This window comes from Zingiber officinale, chromosome 3A (assembly GCF_018446385.1).
Source record: "Zingiber officinale cultivar Zhangliang chromosome 3A, Zo_v1.1, whole genome shotgun sequence".
In the NCBI taxonomy this organism is placed as follows: Eukaryota; Viridiplantae; Streptophyta; class Magnoliopsida; order Zingiberales; family Zingiberaceae; genus Zingiber; species Zingiber officinale.
Genome location: NC_055990.1, coordinates 68,406,308 through 68,413,487, shown reverse-complemented (window position 1 = coordinate 68,413,487; position 7,180 = coordinate 68,406,308).

The window sequence follows — 7,180 nt, the reverse complement described above, 5'->3', positions numbered from 1 at the left end:
GTAGGATTCAAATGCTAATAGCTAATGGACTCTTGGGTTCATTAGTGTTGGAAAACTTTCCAACTTGCGAATCTTGCTTGGAAGGTAAAATGACCAAGAGATCTTTTAAGGCCAAGGGGTATAGAGCCAAAGATGCGTTAGAACTGGTTCATTCTGATTTGTGTGGTCTTATGTCTATCCAGGCAAGAGGTGGTTACGAATATTTTGTCTCTTTTATAGACGATTATTCGAGATACAGATACATTTACTTGATGCGTCGCAAGTCTGAGTGCTTTGATAAGTTCAAAGAGTATAGGACTGATGTGGAGAAACGTCATGGTAAAAGTATCAAGACACTACGATCTGATCGTGGTGGCGAATACCTCTTTAGTGAATTTAGTGTTGGAGTGTATACTAAAAGCCTAGCTTTTGTAAACATTTATTTTTGAAATAAAAGAATCACATTGGTCAATATCTGCATTTATTTGTTAAATGTAATTGTTCAATTAATTTATAAAGTAGATAACATGGAGTGTGGTGTCACACTCAGGAGATCATGTTGTCGGTCCTCTATAAATTAAAAACAATTGCTCACGACTAAGATGGAAAGGAACAAACCATCAGAATAGTCGTAGTGTAATTAAGTATTAGTTTATCTTGACTAATAAATTACACTGATACACTATAAGTGTATTCAGTAGGACCATTTAGGTAAGTTCTTTTTGTACTGACCTAGTAAAAGAACTAGACCTTAGTTACTATGGAAGTGTGTGCTCTTAATCCTAATATAATAACAAACACATATATTTAATATTTATTTCTTTGACTTATCAAAGGGTGAGGTTTAGCTCGATAAATCAATATGCCCGATAAGTTGGGAAATGATATTACTTATAGTGTGTGTTGTTGATTATAGAAGGAATCTATGTCCTAGTTATCTAGGTTGAGAATGTCCCCAAGAGGAGCTCATAAGGATTGTCATGTTAAATCCTACAGGTGGACCTAGTCCAAGATGACAATGAAGTTGAGTGGTACTACTCTTGGAGCTAGATATTAATTAAGTGAGTTGTCAGTAACTTACATAATTAGTGGACATTCGTAATCTTAAACACAGGGAGACTAACACACTCATGATAAGAAGGAGCCCATAATGTAATTTGGGATTGGTGCGGTAGTGGGATAATAACTCTCTAGTGGAATGAGTTATTATCGATGAACTTGAGTTGTGTGTTCGGGGTGAGCACGGGATACTCAAGCTCATCGGAAGGTCAAAACTAATCTCTCCTTTAGGTCCCTGTCGTAGCCTCATTATAGCCTCAAGTCCATCCAAATGTAAGGCTCTTCTTGGTATCCAAGAAGTGGGTCAGTCCAATGATTGGAGACCAAGCAAGGGGCGGTCACATCCTCTTCTATAGGGGCTGACCCTTTGCTTGGTGACCAAGCATGAAGGGGCCGGCCACAATAAATCAAAAAAGGAGGGTTGTTTTGAATTTTTAAAATCTTCTCTTTGTAGAAAACTATAAGTTTTAAAAGAGAGATTTTAATTTTTAAAACTTTCCTTATTTGAATTAGGTCACATGTTTTAATAGAGAGTTTTAAAAGTTTTAAAACTTTTCTTTTTTAACCATCCTCATGGTTTAAGAAAAAAAGGGAGAAAAGGTTTAAAATTAAAATTTTCTATCATCATGTTAAAAAAGGAAATTTTGTAAGAGAAGTTTTAAATTTTAAAACATGGTTTTAATCTTTAGAACTCTTCTTTTTTAACTCCTACTTTAGGAAAGAGAGCTTGTAAAATTTTATAAGACTTTTCTTGTAAAATTTTATAAAAAGTATATTTCCTTTTTCCCCTTAATGAGGTGGCCGACCACCTTGCTTGGTGCCCAAGCAAGTGGCCGACCATATTAAAATTAATTAAAATCATCACAAAATTAAAATTGGTGATTGATTCAATCAAGAGGAAAGAAAAGGAAAAATAAAAAGGAAAAAGGAAAAACTCTTGGATGATTTTATTTTTTGTAAAAAGTATTTCCTTATTTGCCTTGGGCAAGTAATATAAAAGAATGGGTGAGAGGGCTTCATGAGATACAACTCTTATTCTTTGGCTTGGAGACTCTCTTGGTGGCCGGCCCCTCTCTCCCTCTCTTCTCCCTTTGCTCTCTTTTCTATTGTGGTGGTGGTGGCCGAATATTACAAGAAGGAGAAGCTCTTTTGGGCGGTGTTCATCTTGGAGGATCGTCGCCCACACGACGTCCAAGGTGAGGCGAGGAATACAACAGAAGATCTCGAGGTCATTAGCTTACAAAGAGAAGGTATAACTAGTAATTTTCTTCCACATCATACTAGTTATTTTCTTTGTAAGAATTCTAAATACAAGAGGCAATTAGATATAATTTTTTGAATTTATTTTTCGAGTTTGTGTTTTCTTCTTTTTCGAATTTGTAATTCGATTGTTCTTTTTGGTTAACCTAGAGTTATTTAAGGAAATTAAATATTAGCTTTCCTTAAAAGGCTTTGTCTAGGCGGTGGTGGTTGCTCCCATATCCAAGAAGGCCATGTGCCTTGCCATGCAGTCCTGAAAGCCAATGTTAGAAATTAATATTTAATGAAATTAATAACTTAGGTAGATTTGAATCAATAGTGTTAAGTTTCACTTGCGATTCAAATCTAAACCATTAAGAACAGATAAGTTAAATTTGGAATCAATAATGTTAAGTTCCGTCTGCGATTCCTAATTTAACTTCTAAAGAACACAATAGGTTATTTAAGGAAAGGTTCGACACTTGTACAAAAATTTTTGTACAGTGGAATCGGTACATTTTCTTAGGATTAACCAACAATTGGTATCAGAGCTAGGGTTTGCCTCTGTGTGTTTAGAATTCAAATAGGTTATGCACATGTCATACATAATTTAGGTAGGATAATAGTAGGATGTGCTAACTCTTTGGTTGCAGACTCCAACTATTATGGCATTTAGATATTGTGTGTGATTGGACCCTTGGACATGTCAATGACATTATTTTGTGTGCATGATTGTATGTATCAAATATAGCAGGAGTTGTATTATTTTTAGAATTTTATTTTTTGTTCGATCTAGAATATATGTACATTCCCTCGTGGAATATAGGATCGATATATGTAAAATTCAATTTTTGTCGCGGATTGGATTCTTGCGAGGTGTGGTAGTTTTGGAGCACCAGAGGCACAACGGAATAAGAAGCAAGATGGATGCGACGACTTGACCCGATGGCGGTGGCTATAGATGGCAGCAGCTAGGGTTGAAGCATACTGAAGACAGTGAAGAAAAAGGTCATAATAGTTGGAAAATTAATTTCCAAATTTATTACTTTTATTTACTATGATGTTTATGTGCATTTGATGTATGCTAGCATAGGTTAAAATCCTCATTTTAAAATAACTAAGTGGGAGAGGGATTTTAATAAATCCCATGGTCTCCATTATTGGTTTGTAAGTGATGCAACAAGCTTGTGTGTTGGCTCTGAGTGCCTCCCTCCACAACGGATGGGTTTGTTGCGGATCACTAGATCAAATTTCCTTAATGGATGGTTATAGGAAATTATTTAGGAGCGTGTGATCTTCTCCAATTGAAGGGGCACAATCCTATTTAATAGACTTAGTATCAAGTTATGGTATACACTTAAACGCATTCAATAGTATCCTCCCCAACGGAGTCACTGCTATTGTATTGTGTGACCAAAGTGAAACCAACTATTAATTTTATTCGTCATAAAGTTAGGATGACAAGATAATAAAATTAATGGGCTACACCCTACTCTTACAAATGTTGAATTTGTATACGTCCACACTAACGTGGCATGCAATATTCACGGTGATTTGAGGTGTTGGTTAATTTAAAATAGTATTGTTTGAGAAATCAATATTATTCTAAATTTAGAGTCTTGACCAAAGTTTATTTTTGTGATTCTTAGGATGACTTTCAATCCACTGGCCATTATACTGAAAGAGAACAAACTTACTGGTCCCAACTATATTGATTGGAAAAGAAACCTGGACATTGTTCTTACTGCTGAAAGTTATAAGTTTGTACTGACTGAGGCTTGCCCTGATGCACCTGATGGTGACTCTACCCCAGAGGAGATTGAGTATCATAAGAAATGGGTAAAAGCTGATGAGATGGCGCGGTGTTACATTTTGGCATCAATGTCAAATGTATTGCAATATCAGCATTAAAATTTACCAACAACTTATGATATAATGAACAATCTCAAAGAACTCTTTGGGCACCAGAATCGGACTGCTAGGCAAGAGGCAATGAGAAAGCTAATGACAGCCACCATGTCTGAGGGGACACCCGTAAGGGATCATATCCTCAAAATGATGGCCTATCTGAACGAAATACAAGTTCTTGGAGGAGAAATCGATGGGGAAACCCAGGTAGATATAATTCTCCAAACGCTACCCAGAAGTTTTGAGCAGTTCCGCCTGAATTATAACATGAACATAAGAGAGTATACGTTGGCGGAACTTCTGACAGAACTACAGGTAGCAGAAGGTATTTTTCGTCAAAGTTCTCAGATTCACTATGCTAAAAATGGTTCTACTTCTAAGTCGAAAGGCAAGAAGAAGAAGAAGAAACAGGTCTTTTCAGCAAAGAAAGTGAATAAACCTTAGGGTATGGGACAAAAGGCTGGAATGAAGAAGCCGAAGGGCAAGTGCTTCATCTGTAAGCAGTCAGGACATTGGAAGGCAGACTGTCCTTGTAGGAATCAGAACAATAAAGGTATATCTCATACTCTAGTAGTTGAAATATGTTTAGCGGTGTTATCTACCAGCACCTGGTGTGTAGATACGAGAGCCACTGATCATGTCTGCAATTCTTTACAGGGGTTCCTAGAAACCCGGCGACTATTTGATGGAGAGATAATCGTCTACATGGGCAACGCTACTAAGGTGGCGGCTGTTGCAGTGGGAGACGTCTACTTATCTTTTGATAGGAATAGAAATTTGATTTTAAGAAATTATCTTTATGTACCCAATTTTAGAAAGAATTTAATTTCAGTTTCTAAACTGTATTTGGATGGATATTCAGTTTCCTTTAGTAACAATGTCGTTATAAAGAGAAATAAGGTGATTATCTATTCTGGTGCATTAGTTGAAAATTTATACACTTTAAATCCAATTTCTCCCACAAAGCAAAATATGGAAATTAATAACACATCTTCTAACTCTAATAAGACAAAAGAACCTTCGGAAATGAACCAAACATATCTTTGGCATCTAAGGCTTGGACATATTAACTTAAGTAGGATTTAAAGGCTTGTAGCCGATGGACTCTTGGATTAATTAGAGTTGGAAAACTTTCCAACATGTGAATCTTGCTTGGAAGGTAAAATGACCAAGAGACCTTTTAAGGCTAAGGGGTATAGAGCCAAAGTTGCGTTAGAACTGGTTCATTCTGATTTGTGTGGTCCTATGTCTATCCAGGCAAGAGCTGGTTATGAATACTTCGTCTCCTTTATAGACGATTATTCAAGATACGGATACATTTACCTGATGCACCGCAAGTTTGAATGCTTTGACAAGTTCAAAGAATATAGGGCTGATGTTGAGAAATGTCTTGGTAAAAGTATCAAGACACTGCGGTCTGACCGTGGTGGCGAATACCTCTTTGGAAAGTTTAGGAATTACTTATCAGAAGTCAGGATTCAATCCCAATTGTCTGCACCTGATACACCCCAGTAGAATGGTGTGGCAGAACGAAGGAATATGACTCTTATGGAAATGGTTAGATCGATGATGAGTTATTCAGAATTACCAAATTCATTTTGGGGATATGTTTTAGAAACAGCAGTGTACATTCTGAATATGGTATCTTCTAAAACAGTTCCTTCTACTCCCATGGAATTATAGAATGGGCATAAGCCTAGTCTGAATCATATCCGGATATGGGGTAGTCCAGCACATGTGCTGAAGGGAGATACTGACATGTTGGAATCACGTACAGAAGTTTATCTGTTTGTAGGATATCCTAAGGGAACGAAAGGTGATTTGTTTTATAATCCTAAAAATCAGAAAATCATTGTTAGACCAATGCTCAATTTTTAGAAGAAGATTATGTAATGAACCATAAGCCCATTAGTGAAATAGTTCTAAAAGAAATTAGAGAGGACACGTCTACTTTAGTACCAACAGTACAAGATGAAGTACCACAAGAAACTGCAACACGTGTCACACATGATACACAGCTAGAGACAGTGCCTCATCGTAGTGGGAGGGTTGTGAGGCAACCTGAGAGATTCATATTTTTGGGAGAGTCTTCGGACTTGATCCCAGGTAAATATGAACCTGATCCCCGAACATATGACGAAGCACTCCAAGATATAGATGCAGTATCTTGGCAAAAGGCAATTAATTCCGAAATAGAATCTATGTATTCTAATAAGGTCTGGGAGCTTGTAGAACCACCTGATGGTGTAAAAGCCATTAGATGCAAGTGGATCTACAAAAGGAAAAGAGGGATAGATGGGAAGGTAGAAACCTTCAAAGTAAGGCTTGTTGCGAAAGGGTATACTCAGAAAGAGGGAATCGATTATGAGGAGACTTTTTCGCCGGTAGCTATGCTTAAATCTATCCGGATACTCTTATCCATTGTCGCTCATATGGATTATGAGATTTGGCAAATGGATGTCAAGACAGCTTTCCTTAACGAAAGTCTTGAAGAAAACATTCATATGAAGCAACCAGAAGGGTTCATTGAAAAGGACAAAGAACATCTAGTGTGTAAGCTCAATCGGTCCATTTATGGACTGAAGTAAGCTTCAAGATCTTGGAACATCCGGTTTAATGAAGTAATCCAGTCATATGGATTTATTCAGTGTCCGGATGAGTCTTGTGTATACAAGAAGTGTAACGGAAATGTGGTGGTATTTCTTGTACTATACGTAGATGATATTTTGTTAATTGGCAACAATGTCAAGGTATTATCGGACGTAAGGGTATGGTTGTCCAAACAATTTGATATGAAGGACTTAGGAGAATGTGCACACATTCTTGAGATCAAAGTTATAAGGGATCGCAAGAAAAGAATGTTGTGTCTATCCCAAGCTTTATATATAGATACAATCCTTGCTCGTTTTAGCATGCCAAACTCCAAGAAAGGTTTCTTACCTTTTAGGCATGGAGTAGCTTTATCTAAAGAGATGTCTCCAAAGATATCAAAGGA